This window comes from Bos taurus, chromosome 21 (genome assembly GCF_002263795.3).
Source record: "Bos taurus isolate L1 Dominette 01449 registration number 42190680 breed Hereford chromosome 21, ARS-UCD2.0, whole genome shotgun sequence".
Lineage (NCBI taxonomy): Eukaryota > Metazoa > Chordata > Mammalia > Artiodactyla > Bovidae > Bos > Bos taurus.
The window spans coordinates 26,603,533-26,626,654 of NC_037348.1; the positions used below are offsets into that span (position 1 = coordinate 26,603,533).

General features: G+C 42.9%; 1 long non-coding RNA gene and 1 other non-coding gene across 2 annotated transcripts; both read right to left on the reverse strand.

Annotated features, from left to right (window-relative positions):
- Positions 1-15,178: 15,178 nt before the first annotated feature.
- On the reverse strand, positions 15,179-16,741 carry LOC132343350 (uncharacterized). Its single transcript, XR_009492128.1, has 2 exons — positions 16,483-16,741; positions 15,179-15,455 (listed from the first exon to the last, which is right to left on the reverse strand). It is a non-coding gene; the product is annotated as an uncharacterized lncRNA (long non-coding RNA).
- Positions 16,742-19,195: 2,454 nt separating this feature from the next.
- On the reverse strand, positions 19,196-19,331 carry LOC112443330 (small nucleolar RNA SNORA1). Its single transcript, XR_003031667.1, has one exon. It is a non-coding gene; the product is annotated as a small nucleolar RNA SNORA1 (small nucleolar RNA).
- Positions 19,332-23,122: the final 3,791 nt, after the last annotated feature.

Consider the following 23,122-nt stretch of genomic DNA (forward strand, 5'->3'; position numbering starts at 1 on the left):
TTTGTCTACTCTTTCCTGAAGTTTGTCATGTGGACAGCCTTTCTCTGAGGATGGCATGTGTGATGACAGTGGGAATCCCAAGAGAGACCCCATTCATGACAGTTACAGATTCAAAACACACTTGGTGCTAAACGTAAAAGATCTGTTTTCTGCTCTGAGATGGAGTGAGGACCAACTCTCCCAGTGGAAAAAAGCAAAAACAATCTAGCACTACTAAATACAATGGAAAAGTCTTAGATGCAGGAACTGGTAATAAAATAAAGATTATGCAGGCCAAAGACCAAGTAAAGATGAAGCTAGTTTTGTCTTGGAAGGAATTTGCTGAACTTAGGTTAACCTGAGCATTGCTTTTCCAGTTTGGTGGAGCTCAGGGAACTGTCAACAAACCATGGAGTGCCCTCCACAGTGGGAAGACTAATTGGAAACTGCCCCATTTAAGGGAAAATCATATGATCTTCTCCATAGACACATACAAAACATTGGATGGAATTCTGTGTCCCATTCATAATTAAAAACCAAACAAAGCTTATCAAACTAGGGCTAGAAAGCAACTGTATGGATAGAGATTATCTCAAAACAAACTAAAAAGCCAAGCATTATACTGAGTGGTAAAACAATGGAAAAATTATTCCATTTTATGTATATTTAAATATTTTATTTACTTTTAAATTATTTTTTAAATTTTCTAAATTTTAAAATATTTTATGGCTCCTCTGCAGTGGAAGCATGGAGTCTTAACCACTGGACTGCCAGGGAAGTTCCACATTATTCCATTTTGGATTGCAAATTAGCCATGGTACTTACCATTCTTCAGTTCAGTCGCTCAGTTGTGTCCCACTCTTTGTGACCCCATGGACTGCAGCACACCAGGCTTCCCTGTAAGTTCTAGTAATTAAAATAAAAGCCCAAATACTCTGGAGAGATAAAGCCTTCTTTTATGAGGAAGACATTTTTATTATTTGCACAATACAGTATTGCCAGGCTCCCCTGTCCATCACCAACTCCCAGAGCTTGCTTAAACTCACGTCCATCGACTCAGTGATGCCATCCAAACATCTCATCATCTGTCGTCCCCTTCTCCTCCTGCCCTCAATCTTTCCCAGCCTTACGGTCTTTTCAAATGAGTCAGCTCTTCGCATCAGGTGGCCAAAGTACTGGAGTTTCAGCTTCAGCATCAGTCCTTCCAGTGAATATTCAGGACTGATTTCCTTTAGGATTGACTGGCTGGATCTCCTTGCAATCCAAGGGACTCTTCAAGAGTCTTCTCCAACACCAGAGTTGGATTCTTCAGCCCTCAGCTTTCTTTATGGTCCACCTCTCACTTCCATACTTGACTACTGGAAAAACCATGGCTTTGACTAGATGGACCTTTGTCAACAAAATAATGTCTCTGCTTTTTAATATGCTGTGTAGGTTGGTCATAACTTTTCTCCCAAGGAGCAAGCGTCTTTTGATTTTATGGCTGCAGTCACCATCTGCAGTGATTTTGGAGCCCAATATCACCTACCATTCTTTTGTTCAAAATTACACACGTTCAGTTCAGTTCAGTTCAGTCGCTTAGTCATGTCCGACTCTTTGTGACCCCATGAACCGCAGCACGCCAGGCCTCCCTGTCCATCACCAATGCCCAGAGTTCACTCAGACTCAGTCCTTCGAGTCAGTGATGCCATCCAGCCATCTCATCCTCTGTCGTCCCCTTTTCCTCCTGCCCCCAATCCCTCCCAGCATCAGTCTTTTCCAATGAGTCAACTCTTCGCATGAGGTGGCCAAAGTACTGGAGTTTCAGCTTTAGCATCATTCCTTCCAAAGAAATCCCAGGGCTGATCTCCTTCAGAATGGACTGGTTGGATCTCCTTGCAGTCCAAGAGACTCTCAAGAGTCTTCTCCAACACCACAGTTCAAAAGCATCAATTCTTTGGCACTCAGCCTTCTTCACAGTCCAACTCTCACATCCATACATGACCACAGGAAAAACCATAGCCTGGACTAGACGGACCTTTGTTGGCAAAGTAATATCTCGGCTTTTGAACATGCTATCTAGGTTGGTCATAACTTTCCTTCCAAGGAGTAAGCGTCTTTTAATTTCATGGCTGCAGTCACCATCTGCAGTGATTTTGGAGCCCAGAAAAATAAAGTCTGACACTGTTTCCACTGTTTACCCATCTATTTCCCATGAAGTGATGGGACCGGATGCCATGATCTTCGTTTTCTGAATGTCGAGCTTTAAGCCAACTTTTTCACTCTCCACTTTCACCTTCATCAAGAGGCTTTTTAGTTCCTCTTCACTTTCTGCCATAAGGGTGGTGTCATCTGCATATCTGAGGTTATTGTTATTTCTCCCAGCAATCTTGATTCCAGCTTGTGTTTATTCCAGCCCAGCGTTTCTCATGATGTACTCTGCATATAAGTTAAATAAACAGGGTGACAATATACAGCCTTGATGTACTCCTTTTCCTATTTGGAACCAGTCTGTTGTTCCATGTCCAGTTCTAACTGTTGCTTCCTGACCTGCATACAAATTTCTCAAGAGGCAGATCAGGTGGTCTGGTATTCCCATAAGCCCCTAGCAAATGCACTAGAGTTAAAGAAATGAAAAAAATATGTTAAGATACAGAAAAATAAAAAGGATAAGTACATTCTAAAGCCACATAATTGTAGCTGCACAGCTATATTTACCAAAAAGCATTCAAATATATGCTTCAAAGGGGGTAGATTTTATGACATGTAGATCATGCCATCGGAGAAGGCAATGGCACCCCACTCCAGTACTCTTGCCTGGAAAATCCCGTGGATGGAGGAGCCTGGTGGGCTACACAATCCATGGGGTTGCTAAGAGTCGGACACGACTGAGCAACTTCACTTTCATTTTTTACTCTCATGCGTTGGAGAAGGAAATGGCAACCCACTCCAGTGTTCTTGCCTGGAGAATCCCAGGGACGGGGGAGCCTGGTGGGCTGCCATCTCTGGGGTCGCACAGAGTCGGACACGACTGAAGTGACTTAGCAGTGACTTAGCAGATCATGCCATAATAAACATTTTTAAAAGAAAAATAAAACTTAGATTATGGTGTCTGGATAAAACACCTGAAAGCATCAACAAATCATTAGATGTAATAAGAATTTAGTTAGGTTGCTAGACACAAAATCAATATACAAAAATCCTATTTCTATCAGCTTAAAATGTTTAAAATTCAATTAAATGCAATAATTATTATAATAGCTTTTAGTTGATTACATATTATAAGGTAAACACATTAGTCTATATTAATTGCATATTAATAATTTTAATAACAATAACTTTAAAAATATTGAGTAATTGGGAATAATCTAACACATGTTAGACATACTCTGGAGAAAATCGTAAACTTTTTTGGAGGACATTAAAGAAAATGAATGAGGACTGCTGCTGCTGCTGCTTCTGCTGCTAAGTCGCTTCAGTCGTGTCCGACTGTGCGACCCCAGAGATGGCAGCCCACCAGGCTCCCCCGTCCCTGGGATTCCCCAGGCAAGAACACTGGAGTGGGTTGCCATTTCCTTCTCCAATGCAGGAAAGTGAAAAGTGAAAGTGAAGTCGCTCAGTCGTGTCTGACTCTTAGTGACCCCGTGGACTGCAGCCTACCAAGCTCCTCTGTCCATGGGATTTTCCAGGCAAGAGTACTGGAGTGGGTTGCCATTGCCTTCTCCAGAATGAGGACTACACCATGTTAATAGATAAGAAGTCTCATTTTTAATATAGTCTTACCAAATAGGCCTATAGGGTTAAATGATTACAAAAAAGATCCCAACAGTATTTATTTTTTTTTATTTTGGGCAAGGTGTTCCTATAATGTGTACAGGGGAACACAGGGCCAAGAATAGCCAGGGCAATTGAAGGTGAAAAAGATGCAGAGACATGCCATAGCAGGTAGAAGAATTCCAAACAGGCAGTCCCAAGACTGAAAAGGCCCAGGCCTTCAGATTCCAGAGTCTAGAAGCCGTTCATGACCCCAGCTCTGGCCCCTGCCAACGGCTGCTTCAGTATTTTGTACTCATCTGCTGAGAACCATATAATTACTGCTTGAAACCACAAAGGAATACATTTGTAATCATAGCGGGACTTCCCTGGTGGTCCAGTGGTTAAGACTCTGACTTCCAATCATAGGGCGTGGATTTGATCCCTGGTTGGGGAATTAAGATCCCACAAGTCACACAGTGCAGCCAAAACATAAATAATAAAAATTAAACTTTCATGGTAAAAAAAATAACATACTTGGTGACAAACTGGGGGAGACATTATAATAAATCATATGACATATAATGTAAAAATATATTTAATAATCAGATGATGAGGCACCCTTTATCAAAGGGTACAGGAGGTGAAGAGACTATCTTAAGGGATTATTGTCCGTAATAATCACAGATTCAAATAATCAAGTGGTTATATCAAATATCAGTTCAGTTCACTCGCTCAGTCATGTCCGACTCTTTGTGACCCCATGGACTGTAGCACGCCAGGCTTCCCTGTCCATCACCAACTCCCAGAGCTTGCTCAAACTCATGTCCATCGACTCAGTGATGCCATCCAAACATCTCACCCTCTGTCGTCCCCTTCTCCTGGCTTCAATCTTTCCCAGCATTAGGGTCTTTTCTCGTGAGTCAGTTCTTCACATCAGGTGGCCAAAGTATTGGAGTTTCAGCTTCAGCATCAGTCCTTCCAGTGAATATTCAGGACTGATTTCCTTTAGGATAGACTGGTTGGATCTGCTTGCAGTCCAAGGGACTCTCAAGAGTCTTCTCCAACACCATAGTTCTTCAGCGCTCAGCTTTCTTTATGGTCCAACTCTCACATCCATACTTGACTACTGGAAAAACCATAGCTTTGACTAGACGGACTTTTGTCAGCAAAGTAATGCTTTGCTTTTTAATATGCTGTGTAGGTTGGTCATAGCTTTTCTCTCAAGGAGCAAGCGCCTTTTAATTTTATGGCTGCAATCACCATCTGCAGTCATTTTGGAGCCCCCCAAAATAAAGTCTCATGGTTTCTATTGTTTCCTCATCTTTTGCCATCAAGTGATTGGGCTGGATGCCATGATCTTAGTTTTCTGAATGTTGAGTTTTAAGTCAACTTTTTCACTCTCCTTTTACTTTCATCAGAGCCTCTTTAGTTCTTCTTCTCTTTCTGCCATAAGGGTGGTGACATCTGCATATCTGAGGTTATTGATATTTCTCTCAGCAGTCTTGATTCCAGCTTGTGATTCATGCAGCCCAGCATTTCGCATGATGTACTCTGTATATAAGTTAAATAAGAAGGGTGACAATATGCAGCCTTGATGGATTGCTTTCCCGATTTGGAACCAGTCTGTTGTTCCATGTCCAGTTCTAACTGTTGCTTCCTGACCTGCATACAGATTTCTCAGGAGGCAGGTCAGGTGGTCTGGTATTCCCATCTCTTTCAGAATTTTCCATAGTTCGTTGTGATCCACACAGTTAAAGGCTTTGGTTTAGTCAATAAAGCAAAAGTAGATGTTTTTCTGGAACTCTCTTCCTTTTTTGATGATCCAACGGATGTTGGCAGTTTTGATCTCTAGTTCCTCTGCCTTTTCTAAATCCAGCTTGAACATCTGGAAATTCACGGTTCACGGACTGTTGAAGCCTGGCTTGAAGAATTTTGAGCATTACTTTCCTAGCGTGTGCTATGCTAAGTCACTTTAGTCGTGTCCGACTCTGTGCGACTCCATAGACGGCAGCCCACCAGGCTTCCCCATCCCTGTGATTCTGCAGGCAAGAACACTGGAGTGGGTTGCCATTTCCTTCTCTAATGCATGAAAGTGAAAAGTGAAAGTGAAGTCGCTCAGTCATGTGCGACCCTCAGCAACCCCATGGACTGCAGCCTTCCAGGCTCCTCCATCCATGGGATTTTCCAGGCAGGAGTACTGGAGTGGGGTGCCATTACCTTCTCCGTTCCTAGCATGTGAGATGAGTGCAATTGTGTGGTAGTTTGAACATTCTTTGGAATTGCCTTTCCTTGGGATTGGAATGAAAACCAACCTTTGCCAGTCCTGTAGCCACTGCTGAGTTTTCCAGATTTGCTGGCATATTGAGTGCAGCACTTTCACAGCATCATCTTTTAGGATTTGAAATAGCTCAACTGGAATTCCATTACCTCTACTAGCTTTGTTTGTAGTGATGTTTCCTAAGGCCCACTTGACTTCACATTCCAGAATGTCTGACTCTAGGTTAGTGACCACACCATTGTGGTTATCTGGGTCATGAAGATCTTTTTTGTAGTTCTGTGTGTTCTTGCCACCTTTTCTTAATATCTTCTGCTTCTGTTAGGTCCATACCATTTCTGTCCTTTATTGAGCCCATCTTTGCATGAAATGTTCCTTTGGTATCTAATTTTCTTGAAGAGATCTCTAGTCTTTCCCATTCTATTGTTTTCCTCTATTTGCATTGATCGCTGAGGAAGGCTTTCTGATCTCTCCTTGCTCTTCTTTGGAACTCTGCATTCAAATGGATATATCTTTCCTTTTCTCCTTTGCCTTTCACTTCTCTTCTTTTCTCAGCTATTTGTAAGGCCTCCTCAAACAACCATTTTGCCCTTTTGCATTTCTTTTTCTTGGGGATGGTCTTGATCACTGCCTCCTGTACAATGTCATGAACCTCCATCCATAGTTCTTCAGGCACTCTGTCTATCGAATCTAATCCCTTGAATCTATTTGTCACTTCCACTGTATAATCGTAAGGGATTTGATTTAGGTCATACCTGAATGGTCTAGTGGTTTTCCCTACTTTCTTTAAGTTTGAATTTGGCAATAAGGAGTGTATGATCTGAGCCACAGTCAGCTCCCAGTCTTGTTTTTGCTGACTCTATAGAGCTTCACCATCTTTGGCTGCAAAGACCATCTGGTGATGTCCATGTGTAGAGTCTTCTCTTGTGTGTTGGAAGAGGGTGTTTGCTATGACCAGTGCGTTCTCTTGGCAAAACTCTATTAGCCTTTGCCCTGCTTCATTTTGTACTCCAAGGCTAAATTTACCTGTTACTCCAGGTATCTCTTGACTTCCTACTTTTGCATTCCAATCCCCTATAATGAAAAGGACATCTCTTTTTGGTTATTAGTTCTAGAAGGTCTTGTAGATCTTCATAGAACCATTGAATTTCAGCTTCTTAGCATTACCGGTCGGGCATAGACTTGGATTACTGTGATATTGAACAGTTTGCCTTGGGAACGAAAGAGATCATTCTGTCATTTTTGAGATTACATCCAAGTACTGAATTTTGGACTCTTTTGTTGACTGTGATGGCTACTCCATTTCTTCTAAGGGATTCTTGCCCACAGTAGTAGACATAATGGTCATCTGAGTTAAATTCACCCATTCCAGTCCATTTTAGTTTGCTGATTCCTAAAACGTCAATGTTCACTCTTGCCATCTCCTGTTTGACCACTTCCAATTTGCCTTGATTAATGGACCTAACATTCCAGGTTCCTATGCAATATTGGTCTTTACAGCATTGAACTTTACTTCCATCACCCATCACATCCACAACTGGGTGTTGTTTTTGCTTTGGCTCCATCCCTTCATTCTTTCTGGAGTTATTTCTCCACTCTTCTCCAGTAGCATATCGGGCTCCTACTGACCTGGGGAGTTCATCTTTCAATGTCCTATGATTTTGCCTTTTCATACTGTTCATGGGGTTCTAAGGCAAGAATACTGAAGTGGTTTGCCATTCTCTTCTCCAGTGGACCACGTTTTGTCGGAACTTTGCACCATGACCTGTCCTTCTTGGGTGGCCCTACATGGCATGGCTCATAGTTTCATTGAATTAGACAAGGCTCTGGTCCATGTCATCACTTTGGTCATATGTATCAAATATATATACATTTAAATAATGGAATACCATTTTATATTATAAAGTGGGTACAAATATTTATTTGAACAGGTTGCTCAATATTTGTTTGAAGAGATTATTGCCCCAAATAATCACTTATAGATTTAATCAAATAATATAATAGTAAAAAATACATGTAAACAATTAAATGCTAGAAAGGCAATGCCAAAGAATGTTCAAACTACCGCACAGTTGCACTATCTCACACGCTAGTAAAGTAATGCTCAAAATTCTCCAAGCCAGGCTTCAGGAATATGTGAACCATGAACTTCCAGATGTTCAAGCTGGTTTTAGAAAAGGCAGAGGAACCAGAGATCAAATTGCCAACATCCGCTGGGTCATTGAAAAAGCAAGAGAGTTCAGAAAAACATCTATTTTTGCTTTATTGACTATGCCAAAGCCTTTGACTATGTGGATCACAGTAAACTGTGGAAAATTCTGAAAGAGATGGGAATACCAGACCACCTGACCTGCCTCTTGAGAAACCTGTATACAGGTCAGGAAGCAACAGTTAGAACTGGACATGGAACAATAGACTGGTTCCAAATCAGGAAAGCAATCCATCAAGGCTGCATATTGTCACCCTTCTTATTTAACTTCTATGCAGAGCACATCATGAGAAACGCTGGGCTGGAGGAAGCACAAGCTGGAATCAAGATTGCCAGGAGAAATATCAATAACCTCAGATATTCCAATGACACCACCCTTATGGCAGAAAGTGAAGAAGAACTAAAGAGCCTCTTGATGAAAGTGAAAGAGGAGAGTGAAAAAGTTGGCTTAAAGCTCAACATTCAGAAAACTAAGATCATGGCATCCAGTCCCATCACTTCATGGCAAATGGGGAAACAGTGGCTGACTTTATTTTTCTGGGCTCCAAAATCACTGCAGATGTTGATTGCAGCCATGAAATTAAAAGACCCTTGCTCCTTGGGAGAAAAGCTATGACCAACCTAGACAGCATATTAAAAAGCAGAGACATTGCTTTGCCAACAAAGATCCATCTAGTTAAGTCTATGGTTTTTCCAGTGGTCACGTATGGATGTGAGAGTTGGACTATAAAGAAAGCTGAGCACCAAAGAATTGATGCTTTTGAACTGTGGTGTTGGAGAAGACACTTGATAGTCCCTTGGACTGTAAGGAGATCCAACCAGTCCATCCTAAAGGAGATCAGTCCTGGGTGTTCATTGTAAGGACTGATGTTGAGGCTGAAACGCCAATACTTTGGCCACCTGATGTGGAGAGTTGACTCATTTGAAAAGACCGTAATTCTGAGAAAGACTGAGGGCTGGAGGAGAAAGGGACAACAGAGGATGAGATGGTTGGATAGCAGCACCAACACAATGGACATGGGTTTGGGTGGACTCTGGGAGTTGATGATGGACAGGGAGGCCTGGTGTGCTGTGGTTCATGGGGTTGCAAAGAGTCAGGCACAACTGAATGAACTGAACTGAACTGAAAATTAGAAGATGCTATAAATATGTGAATTATAATACCCCTTCGTGACAAAGGTTTGGATAAATAAGACACTTAAAATTTTTACTGCTTGGAAAAGGATATGGCAGCCCACTCCAGTATTCTTGTCTGGAAAAGTCCATGGACAGAGGAGCCTGGTGGGCTGCAGTCCATGGGGTTACATGACTGTGCCACACATAATAAGGAGGGTAGAGGGAGATGGGTTGGTAGCAATAAACTGGTAGAAGTAAAAAAAAATTTTTTTTACTGCTAATTTTATGCACAAAATTGATTCAAATGTTCTAAAGTAAGTGTATGTGTATATGTGGAAGTCGCTCAGTTATGTTTGACTCTTTGCAACCCCATGGACTGTAGTCCTTCAGGCTCCTCTGTCCTGAGACTTCCCAGATAAGAATACTGGGGTGGGTTGCCATGCCCTTCTCTTAGCAGTCTTCCCAACCCAGGGATCGAACTGGAGTCTTTTACATCTGTGTGGGCAGGTGAGTTCTTTACCACTGTGCCACCTAAGGAGCCCTACCCTATTCCTTCCCAGCCAGAGGAAAATATATATAACATAAAGTTCACCATCTTAACCAATTTGGGGTGCACAAGCTCAGTAGCATCAAGTGCATTCTTATTGTTGCGCAGCCTCACTACCATCTACCCCAGAAGTCTTTTCACCTTTCTAAACTGAAACTGTGTCTCCATGAAATACTAACTCCTCATTTCCCCTCCCCCAACCCCTGCAAATCCCCCTCTGCTTTCTGTCTCTATGAATTTGGCTACTCTAAGGCTACTCTAAGGACCTCCTGGAAGTGGAGTCACACAGTATTTGTCCTTTTGTGACTGGCTTATTTCACTTAATAGAATGTTGTCAAGGTTCATTTGTATCATAACATTCCATTCCCTTCCTTTTAAGCCTGAATAATTTTCTATTGTATGTGTATACCACATTTTGTTTATCCATTCATCCATTGATGGGTATTTGGGTTGTTTCCACCTTTTGACTATTATGAATAGTGCTGCTATGAATATATACCCATATTCATATATATCATACTCATATATGTATATCGGAGACCCTGCTTTCAATTCTTCTGGGTGGAGTTTCTGGATTGTATGGTAATTCTATTTTAACTTTTTGGAGAAAACACCAAAACTGTAACTCTTGATTTGCAATCTTTTTTTTTTAATTGGAGTATAATTGCTTTGCAACATCGTGTTTCTGCTGTACACCAATGTGAATCAGCTATGTGTATACATGTATCCCTTCCCTCTTGAGCCTCCTTCCCACCCCCACCCCCCCATCCCACCCCTCTAGGTCATCACAGAGCATTGATTTGCAGTTCTCAACAAGAGTCTTGGGGTTCATGGCCCCTTGGAGATGTCTGTGGGCATTGTTCTGGGGAGAAGTTGCATAGTTTCAGCAGATTCTCAAAGATATCAGTGATTCTTGAAGGACTAACGTCACTGAACTAGAGAGTCATGTCTACAAGTTCTTTTAAAGCCAATATTTTTTAATCTCAGAAACTGTGAATGCAGGTTTTGGAGAGGTTACTAAGGAGCTTGAATGTATTCTGCAGGCAAGTCCAGGCAAGGAAGGGCATGGGCTGGCCAGGGCCCTCTGCACAAGGAGGGCATCTCTGGGTGTGCGAGAGTCGAGTGCAGGAGCATTTACACACCCAGAAGGGGCTGAGACCATTGGAAGAATCTTGGAGACAGCAGGCCTGGCTGTGAGTTTTTGTGCCATGGTAACCATGTGATCTTGAACAACTCTCTCTCTCTCTCTTTTTTCTTAAGGATTTTATTTTAAACATTTTAAAATTTGTTTATTCTATTTATTTTGACTGTGCTGAGTTTCTCTAGTAGCAGAGAACAGGGGCTACTCTCTAGCTGTGGTGTGTGGTCTTCTCATGGCTTCTCTCATTGTGGAGCACAGACTAACTGCAGTACATGGTCTCAGTAGTTGTGGCGCAGGAGTTTAGTTGCTCTGACACATGACAATCCCTTCCCAGACCAGGGATTAAACTCATGTCCCCTGTATTGGCAGGTTGGTTCTTACTGTGCCACCAGTAAAGTGAAAGTCACTCAGTAGTGTCCGACTCTTTGCGACCCCATGGACTGTACAGTCTATGGAGTTCTCTAGGCCAGAATACTGAAGTAGGTAACCTTTCCCTTCTCCAGGGGATCTTCCCAACCCAGGAATCAAACCCAGGTCTCCTGCTTTACAGGTGGATTCTTTACCAGCTGAGCCACAAGGGAAGCCCATGCCACCAGGAAGTCCTTGGGTAATTCTCTTAACTGCCCTGAGCCTGTTTCTTCATCTCTAAAATGGTAGTAATCCCCACTGCAATCATGGGAGGATTAGATGAGATTCTGTAGGTAGAAATGCTTTGTAAGAGGTAATGGTGTCTTGGACCCACTCATTAACTAGATGGCTGAGTTTGGGTTTAGAACAAACCAGAAAGCATTTTGAAAACTCTAGTTTAAGACAGTCTGCCCTGTCGTAGCTTAATCATTATTCTGCTGCTAAATGATTTACCATTTGGCTGGTCCCGGCTTGTTGACACCTGGCCCTGTCTGGCTTTGTCTGTGTGAAGGTGGGAAGGGCCCAGGCCTTCCAGACACATACAGATACTGCCTCCTGTTTTAATGCCCTTTAGAGTTCCCTTCCCGGGACTCCCAGATGCCCCTTAGATGGGCCTTCGAGGCATGTGTAAGTCCTGAGCCCATCCAGAACTTTCTAAGATGGGACATGGAGTGAACCAGGATCTCTGGGGTGGAAAAGATCCAGGTGGGCAGAGCAGTGGGTCCATTTGCTCGGCTCTGACATCTCAGCAAACGTGGAGAGAACCAGCTCAGAGCAGAGCAGCAGAGGAGGTCTGGGGAAGGGTGAGGTGCTTTGAAGAAGGCAACTCAGAAGAAGGGATAGTAAAAGATACCCTCTTAAAACATTTTTTAGACTTTAAAATTTTATCCAAAGGAGTGCATAAACCCTATTTTTATAGTTGAAGAGGAAGAAAGGAACACCAGTATTCCCCACTACTGAACATAAGAAATAGAATATTAGCAGGGAGACTTCGCTAGTGGTTCAGTGATTAAGACTCCACGCTTTCAATGCAGGGGGTGTGGGTTCAATCCCTGGTCAGGGAATTAAGATCCCTCCCACATGCTGCGTGGCATGGCTGGAGAAAAAAAAAAAAGAATATTACCAGGGCTTTAAAAATTCTCTTTCTCCCCCATTCTCCTCCAATCACATGCCTTTTCCTTCCACACCCCACAGAGTAACCACTATCCTGAATTTCCTATTAGTCACTCACTGCTTTTCTTTATAGTAAGAATGTGTGGGGGGTGTGTGTGTGCGTGCATGCATGCATGTGTAAAATCTGCTATTGGTAGACATTTTGGTTATCTTCCAAATTTTGGCTATTAAAGATACTTTTGTGTTTCTCATAATATGAGAGACATCTGGTTGCTGCTTCTTAACCCCAGTTATAGGTTGAAATGAGAAGCTTTTTAAAATGCTAATGCCCATGTCCCAACCTGAGATTACAGTTTAGCCGGTCTGGGTACCACCTAGGCGTCTGGGCTTTTTAAAGATCCCCAGGGGCCTCCAGTGGGCATCTCAAGGCAGATCTTGACTCCATAGGTCCATAATGGGGACCTGAATTCTGCATTTCCAGGAGGCTTCCAGGCGATGCTGATCACAGGGCTCCATTTTGAGTACTGAGGAGTTGTACGGTATCTGTCTGTTCAGCTTCACTAAGTAATGTCAAGTCATTTCCAGGGGAAGAGCGCCGATTTCCCTCCCATCAGCTGGATAGAAGTTCCTGTCATTCACACAGTTTTTTTGGTCATGCCACTGGGCATGTGGGATCTTAGTTCCCCCACCAGGGATCAAATCCATACTCTCTGCACTGGAAGGACAAAGTCTTAATCACTGGACTGCCAGGGAAGTTCCAAGTCATTCACACTTGACATCCTCTGACTGTGAATTTTTGCTTTAAACAGTGGATGTGAAATATTACTTCCCTGATTATGTGTGAGAATAAGCAACCTTTTAAAAACACATGGGCCTTTTGTAAGTTCTTTCATGTAAAATGTCTGGGCATGACTCTGGTCCACTTTTCTGACAGAGTTCTCTCTTTTCTAGGTGATTATATATTCCTGTACTAATCCTTTACTTTCACATGCTGCAAATATATCCTCCCAGTTTGTTCCTCACCTTTTTATTGTCTGGGCTTTCTAGGTGGCGCAGTTGGTAAACAGTCCGCCTGCTCAGTGTGGATACACAAGAGACATGGCTTCAATTCCTGGGTGGGAAAGATCCCTGGAAGAAGAAATGGCAACCCACTCCAGTATTCCTGCCTAGAGAACCTCATGGACAGAGGAGCCTGGCGGGCTACAATCCATGGGGTCACAAAGAGTCAGACATGACTGAGCATGCAGGCATACTTCTTTATTGTCTTCATGACATATTTTGCCAAACAGATATTCTCACTTTTACTTGGAGAAACCGTAATGGGCTTTTGCTTCATTATTACTTTAATAAGTAGACTCAAAATACATTAAACTTTTTTTTCAAAACCACAAGAAGAAATCAATAAATATAATCAATGCCAATAACCCCAAATATTTAGGTGGCCTAAATATCAAGCTCCTTATAAATAAATCGTGCTTCCTACATCCCTAATGTAGTAAAACTTACATTCTGGTAACAGTGGGAAAAGAGGCAATAATCAGATAAATATATTATAGGCTAAGTATTACCAGGTGCTTGAAGGAAAAGTCAAGTACTGTGGTCAATCAGCTTACTTGTGCCTGACCCTCAGCTTACTTAAGTCTTTTCAGATATACAGACAGATATTTGTATTCCTAGAAATGCTAAGAAAGGTTTTTTTTTCGGCTGAGAGTCACAAACAGTCAGACACGACTGAGCAACTAGCACACGCTACCTTCCTAGTAGGAAGAAAGAATCCAGTTCTGTTAACTCGTTTCTCTGTGTCTCGTTTCTATGGGGCGGGGGCGGGGGGGGGGCGGTTGGGGGGGACTATAAGGAATTTAAAAGAAACTATTTTAGATCAAGGGTCAGAAAATGTTTCCTATAGAATGTTGGAGAGTAAATCTTTTTGGTTTCGAGGGCCATAGGGTCTCCACCCTTGAACCCTACCGTAGTTGCACTAAAGCAACCATAGCCAGTATGTAAATGAAGGGGTAGGCCTGTATTCCAAGAAAACCTGATTTACAAAGCAGGTGGTGGGCCAGATTTGGCTCATGGGCTGTAGTTTGCCAATTCCTGACTTACAAATTCTTCTTTTGATATTGTTTATTGCTTGTGTTTCAGTCTAGAAATAACAGATACTCATGGGCGGGGGTGGGATTCGAGCAATACAGGCGTATTTAAAGTAGAAAGATGAGAGGCTCTTGTCTCCTCTCTCCTGCTTTACTAATCCCACTCATCAGAGATGACCCACCTGACATACTGGAAGGAAGCCTGGGACAGCCCCCCAACACACACACACAGCCACGTGAGCATGGCTCACGTGGGTCTCAGGGCGACCTAAGGGAAGTTGCACACAAAGGGCCGGTGGATGTAGCTGGGTGGTGCTGCGCCCTCTGGACTGCCTGCTGTCACCTTAAAGGTGAGCTCTGTTCTTTTCAGTGCAAGAAACTGATGGGGCTTTTTCTTTAAAAACAAGACCAGGACTTCCTGGGCGGTTCAGTGGTTGAGACTTCACCTCCCAATGTGTTGGTTCGATCCCTGGTTGGGGAACTAAGATCCCATACACCTCGTGTTTAAAAAGCCAGAAACATAAAACAGAAGCTATATTGTAACAAATTCAATAAAGACTTTAGAAATGGTCCACATCTTTAATAAAAATTAAAAAACAAGATCACTCTGGACAACTAGCCGTCAATAGAAGAAAACAGAATATAACAGGCATTCTTTTGTCAAGTCTCATTTACCAAGCAGACTCATACACAGAATTCATTCTGTCCCTCCTCCCATCCCTCCCTGCCCTTCTCCCTCCCTCCCTTCCTCCTTTCCTCCTTTCCTTCCTTTCACAAATGTTTTTGGTTCTAAGGATGCAGCAGTGAGCAGACAAAGCCCTTGTCCTCTTGCAGCTTCTCTGCTAGGAGGGGAAACAGACAGTAGTAGGTGAGCACATGAAAAAGTCAGATCACAACGCGTTCTAAAGGAAACGAGACAACCGAGAAGGTAATTAAAGGGATGGAGTCTCTAGGCCTTTGAGATGTTGATGACCTCAGGGTTCAGCTTGCACGTGTGGAGTCCCTCTGCCTGAGCCTGCATCTCGCTGTGTGTCACAGGGACGCCGTGTGCCCTCTCTGTGCCTCAGTTTCCTTGCTTGTAAAATGAGAGTGACTCAGGATTTACATCATAACACTGAGGTGAGGACTGTATAAAGAACGTACTGAGCTCTCAATAAAATTACCAGCTCTTATCAGCTGTAGAAATAGAACACTGTGGTCTCTCCTCAAAGAATTTTGCGTGTGAACACATTAGTAAAATCCTCCCGGGAAGATGTGGGTACAGGGCAGCGTTATTCAGTATGTGCCGAGTCTCTATTCACTCTCCATATCACACAGAGCACTGGCTTTTGTGTAGAATAGAATCCCTGGGGGCTTTTTTTTCCTTAATAAGAATTTTCTTGGTAAAAATATTCCTCTCCAGAAACACAAAGTGTTTTGAATTCTCTCTTGTACACTTACATTGAACAACCACCCCCGCCCCCACCAACCCCCACCAGAAGGTAAAAGTGTAAACTCAGGAGAGTGCCAGGCTCTCCTTCTGAGGACAGTGTGTGTCCTGCCGGCAGCATGGTTTATCTTCAAAGACACAGAACAACCTGATATCACCCGGCACTTACACTGAAACAAACGGGCCATTCTCCTTGAGGACATGAAAGAGTTTCGAAAGTCAGCCAGCCTCCCCCCACTGTCTTGTAAGCTTCCTTGCCCCCTGTATTTTTGATGTACATCAGTTTACTAATATGGCATGGTAACCCACCCCAGTATTCTTGCCTGAAGAATCCCTTGGACAACATTCTATAAGAAACAGAGCCTGGTAGGCTACGATCCAGAGGGTCACAAAGAGTCAGAGTGACTGTAGCAACTTAGCAGCACTAATGTGACTCATACCTTGACCAGAAGTTCATGTGTTAAACTGCCATCTGCTGCCTGGAGCTCCCCTGGGAAGTTATCAGGTCTAGGATCCCCCAGGACAGGATGGACCACACCTTCAGAGTGGGGAAGAGAGGGAAGGGAGAGGAGGGAAAGGATGAGACAGAGTTTCTACAATATGTCCTGGAATTCATATTTTCTAGTCATTAATTTTAGCAGGAGTAAGTATTATCTTTCTCCTATATATTTACCATTAGTTTTCAAAGGTATGTAGATATGGCTGTGATTAAAAACCATTTTACAAAATCATTTACAGAATTCTTAGACTCACTAGTATCATATTGTGTTAAGTATATATATATTGTTACTGTTGTTGTTGCTTAGTTGCTAAGTCATGTCCAACTCTTTGCAACCTTTATATATATAATTTTTTTTTCAGTTAAAAAAATGTTTTTGGCCATGCCATGCAGCTTGTGGGAACTTAGTTTCTTAACCAGAGATTGAACCATGGCGCCCAGCAATGGAAGCATGGAGTCCTAACCACTGGACCACCAGGGTAGTCTCTAAATATTCTGTTGTTTAGTCGCTAAGTCATGTCTGATTCTTTGAGACCTCATGGAATGTAGCCCTCCAGGCTCCTCTGTCCATGGGATTTTCCAGGCAAGAATACTGGGGTGGGCTGCTATTTTCTTCTCTAGGGGATCTTCCTGATCAGGGATCGAAGCTGAGGCTCCTGCATTGGCAGGTGGGTTATTTACCACTGAGCTGCGGAGGAAACCCTCTAAATACTTTCTTTGATTACCTTCAAATCCAACACTGCTGGACCAATAGTTCTCAAGGTGTGGTCCCTGGACCAGCAGTGTCACCATCACCTGCGAACTCATCAGAAGTGTGGATTCTTAACACCATCCCATACCCGCAGAATCAAAAACTCTGCAGGGGAGGGACCCAACAACCTGTTTAACAAGTCCTCCAGGGGATCTGATTTGCTTCATTTAAGTTTGAAAGGCTTCCCAGGTGGCTCAGTTGTAAAGAAACTGCCTGCCAATGTAGGAAACGCAGGTTCCGTCCACGGGTCAGGAAGATCCCCTGGAGGAGGAAATGGCAACCCACTCCAGTATTCTTGCCTGCAGAATTCCACAGACAGACGAGCCTGGAGGGCTACAGTCCATGGGGTTGCAAAGACTCAGACACGACTGAGCGACTAAGCACGCACACACAAATTTTGCAAATCTCTGAGCTGGATTATTTGATGTTTAAATCCAAAAAGGGTCCTACTGAGAGGAGTTCAGGAAAAGACTCCTTGTTCTTTGGCCCCTGGAACAAGTACCAGGGGAACAGGTTTTAAAGCTGTCCCAATTCATCACTGACAGCCTCCTCCGGTCAGTACACATGCTTCTGAGTGCCAGCCAATCAGCAAGAGCCTTGTTGCAGTGACCTGGCTTCTTTGCTAAAGGTCACTTAGTGCCTGAATACTCCCACTGTTAAGAGTCCACTAATCCCCAGCCACACGCTTCCCAAACGCTCACTAAGAAATCCATAGTTTACTGTGTTTTGTCGTTGTTCAGTTGCTCAGTCATGTCTGACTCTTTGAGACTACATGAACTACAGCACACCAGGATTCCCTGTCCTTCATCATCTTCCAGAGTTTGCTCAGACTCATGTCCATTGAGTCAGTGATGCCATCCAACTATCTAATTATCTGTCCTCCTGCCCTCACAAACAACAAATCCAGCTTTTTGCCTCAGATATAGCATAGACACCTCTTTCTTCAGCATCCCATGGAAAACATTGTGTTTAGTCCAGAGATGACAGTTGCTGACACTTACAGGGGCAGAGAGCATCGTGAATGCATACAGTGGGCCAGGTGTGAGGCAGTACTGAGTAGAGAAGTGGGGATGTGAAGAGACAGTTGTTATTATGACAAATATACACTTGCAGGGCCAAATGAGGCACCCCTGCAGCCCTGGGCTCTGCAGGGTGTCAGTCTGTAACGTCCAGATTAGCCTGCTTACCTGCATTTTTATTGGGTTTTCCAGGTGGCTCAGTGGTAAAGAACCTGCCTGCCAATGCAGGAGATGCAAGAGATGTGGGTTCAATCCCTGGGTTGGGAAGAGGCCCTGGAGGAGAGCATGGCAACCCACTCCAGTATTCTTGCCTGGAGAATTCCACAGACGGAGGAGCCTGGTGGGCGACAGTCCATGGGGTTGCTAAGAATCAGATACAACTGAGCGAATGAGCACACACACACATTGCATTTTTATATAAGAGGTGATCTAGGTAGAGAATTGCCCGAGAACAACTGATTTAGTGGCAGTTTACCTGTAGTCCATTTCCACACCACTGTCCTTTCTTTTTTTTCCTGCACAAAGTGTAAAGGTGTGTAACATAAACAAAATCATCAATAACTTTTTAAGGACTTTCATGTCCCAGTTCTTTCCACTGTCAGTCACCTTAGTTCCACCAAAGTCATAATCATCGAGCTAAGCTGCCCTCTCAAAAAGAAGCTTGGCCCAGTCCACGGCTGTCATGTCGGCCAGTTCACAGTTCTTTTGGTTCAGCGTCTTTGATCTCCAGTGGAATACGGACACACTTCAAAATTCCAAATTCAAATTTGTAATCTCCGGGATCCAGTCTTCTCAAGCAATTTACTTTAGGACCCTAGAAGTTAAATATAGCAAGTACATAGCTATTTATTCCTTCGTCTTTTCTAATATTGAAGAGGCTTGTGATACGTTAATAGGTCTCATTATCACCACTGCAATAAAATTGCAGTAAAAGAAGCAGAACCTGTATGCTCAATATAGCTACATTAACAGTTTATGGACACCACGAACAACAGTGTCCATTTTCAGTAGAATGAGGCTTTGCTGTGCTTTCTATACTTTTGGAAAGAAGGCAAAAGATTTCATGGCATCATACAAAAACATACCAAATGTGTTTATTATGTTGCCATTGAAACCATGAGGTATACATGTTGTAGCTAAGGGTATTAGCAGTAAAAGCAAAACCAAACCCTTTGTCTTGGCTGTCTAGGAATTTCATGGAGTATTCAAATACCATTTTATCTATACATACTTGTTTCCCAGGCCAGGAGTTTATCTTTGGGAGTATTCTGTGAATCTCATTGGAGAAATGCTATTTATTTATTACTGAATCTGCTGAGCATCTACTCAGTCTGTCACTGTGTTAGTCTGGGGACGGAGGGAAGAGTAAGATGCATGTCTGGTCCTCAGAGCTCACAGCTGAGGAAGGAAGGAAGAGGAAGGGGAGGAAAAGGACGAGAGGGAAGCAAACACGCATGGTACTGTGATTCCACAACAGAATTCTCTACAAGCTTCCAGGAGAACCCAGGATCGGGGAGAGCTGACAGGGTACCCAATGGCAGCAACATTTGAGTCATGAGGAGTGGCTTCACGTCTGCCCTGCAGAAAAGAGATGAAGAGATCTCTTTGAGCAGTGTCCTATTGATCCTGAAATGTAAACATGGAGCTGTCAACTAAACACACTCTGCTCCCAATGGCATTACGAGAATTAAAAATGAATTCATTGATCATTGGAGAAAGGTCCCAAACATCTCAAGATCCATGACAAATCAATCATGTTTGCCGTCCCTATGCTTTGTGCTCAGTCATTCAGTTGTGTCCTACTCTGTGTGACCCAATGGACTGTGGCTCGCCAGGCTCCTCTGTCCATGGGATTCTCTAGGCAAGAATACTAGAGTGGGGTGCCATTTCCTTCTCCAGGGGATCTTCCTGACCAGGGATTGAACCTGTGTCTCCTGCATTGGCAGGTGGATTCTTTACTGCAAGTGCCACCTGGGAAGCCCAACTGATGTTATAGTGAAGTAATTAATATGTATTCAGGCAGTGATGGAGAAGGAAATGGCAACCCACTCCAGTATTCTTACCTGGAGAATCCCATGGACAGAAGAGCCTGGAGAGCTACAGTCCATGGGGTCACAAAGAGTCGGACATGACTGAGTAACTGAGCACAGGAAGAAAACAAATGTTTGTGAAGTGCCTCTTAGTTTATGGAGGAACTGCTCTGGTCACCGGGAATACAGCAGATAATAAAATGACTATCTCTCTTTTTTGGCTACATCTTAGTTCCCCCACCAGACATTGATCTCCTGCCCCTGCAGTGGAAGTACAGGATCCCAACCACTGGACCACCAGGGAAGTCCCTGGTAGTTCTAGTTTTAGTTTTTTTGAAAAACGCCATGTTATTTTCCATAGTGTCTGCCTCATTTTACATTCTCACCAATAGTGTACAATCTCTCCACATCCTTGCCAACACTTGTGATCGTCTATATTTTGTTTTTGTTTATAGTGGCTAATGTAATGGGTGTGAAGGAGTATTTCATTGAGGTTTTGATTTCCCTAATGATTAGTGATGTTGGGTATCTGCATGTGCTTGTTGGCTATCTGTATACCGCTGGAGAAATATGGAAGCACGGAGTGGTGCTTCCGTGACCTGCCAAGAAACTGTCTAATGTCAAAATGGTTTAGAGTCCTCACTGCAGCAATTCTTGCATAGCATCTACTAAGCTCACAAAGGTTTGGTGTGATTGGTCCGTGACATGTTCTCTTCCGGAGCAGGCAACTTCCAAAGGAAGAACTACAAATGCTCAGACATCAAAGTGTTCCACTAGAAACAATGAAAACTAATACTACAATGAAATATATTTTTATACTATGTTGGAATGGGTTAAAAAACAAGAATACCAGGTATTAAAGTGAATTCAGGGAAAGAGGCCCACTGGCATAGACTGTTAGAATGGAGACTGATCCAACTTTTCTAAAGGGTAAGCTGGGTTTAAGTTGATGCAACCTGACATTGATCCCAAGGAAATAATGATAGAGAGGTGCAAAGGTGTTTGAAATCATAGTCTTATTTAGAATACTGAAACCAATATTAGGGGATTGATAGTATAAATTATATCCTTATTAGGGAACAGTATACCATTCAAACATACTGTTGATGGAGACTTAAGATTTAGGAAGGGACTTCCCTTGTGGTACAGTGCATAGGAGTCCACCTCCCAAAGCAGGGGACCTAGTAGGTTTGATCCTCGATCCGGGAGGATTCCACAGGCCACAGAGAAACTAAGCCCACGAGCCACAGCTGCTAAGCCTACATGCTGCAACCACTGAAGCCCGTGCACCTAGAGCTTGTGCCCCACAAGAGAATCCTCACAAGAAGGCCATGCACCATAATGAAGAGTAGCTCCTGATCGCTGCAACTAGAGAAAGCCCACTCACAGCAGTGAAGACCTAGCACAACCAAAAACAAAAAAAGACTTGGGGAAATGTGTATACAGTATACTATTAAATAACAAAGGCTTATTATTACATATGAACATAATCTTTTGCCATTTAAAAATTATGCACTTTTTCCTCAGGTAGTTCATTTACTTGGTTCAAAAATGAAAAAGCATAAAACCCTACACAACAAAAATGTCTATTTTTTTATTTGTATCTTTCATCATCCTTTCGCCCCACCAAAACCATCACCAGTAAGATAGGAAACCATGTTACTGGTGTCTTATATAGCATCCTAGATGATTTCTTATGCATCTGTAAGTAAATGCAAATAACCCTTTTTCCTTTCCCCTTTTGGACAAATAGTAGCTTGTTATATACATTGATTTACACTTTGATTTTTCATTTTAATACATAAAACTGATCCTTATTCTTTTTTAAAAAAATAGCTGCATAGTATTCTTTTATATGGACTTTCCTGGTGGCTCATTGGTAAAGAATCCACCTATCAAGGCAGGAGACACAGGTTTGATCCCTGGGTTGGGAAAATCCCCTGGAGTAGGGAATGGCAACCCACTCCAGTATTCCTGCTTGAGAAATCCCATGGACAGAGGAGCTTGGTAGGTTGTAGTCCATGGGGATACAAAGAGTTGGACACAACTCAGTGACCACACAACTTTCTATTATATGAATGTAACATGTGAGGTAGCCCTACCACTAGGCGATGAGGCTGTTTCTAATTTTTTGTGATTACAAATAGGGCTGCAATGTATAACTCTGGACATGTCATTTCACACATGGTGCAACTCTAGCTATAGGATAAATTCCTGTAAGTGGAACTGCTGAGTCAAATATTATGTACATTCTCAAAAATCTTGGCCAACGGCCCTCAGAGGTTGTAGTAAATGGAGCTTTCATCAGCCAGGTATGAGGCAAGGCTCTGTTCCCCAACCTCACCCCAACCCCAGCAAAAGTGGTATCATCAAACACTTGAATTTTTGCCAATCTGATAGGGATTTCAACATAGCATTACTTTGCATTTCTTTGTTTATGGGCAAAGTTGAGTCTCTTTGCAAATGTTTATGAACTATTTGGGTCTCTTTTTCTATCAACTGCGTGTATACCATTTTAATTAAAAATGTTCATCTGGAGAAATCCCTGGTGGTCCAGTGGTTAGAACTCGGGGCTTTGACTGCAGGGTTCAATCCTTGGTTGGGGTACTAAGACCCTGCAAGCTGCATGGCACAGCCAACAAAACAACACAAATAAAAAAGTTCCATCTGTGTATTCATTCATTTACAGTGTAAACACTTCTTACATACCAACTCTCTGTTGGACATTATAGGAGCAAGTAAAGGGCTTCCCAGGTGGCAGTACTGGTAAAGAATCCGCCT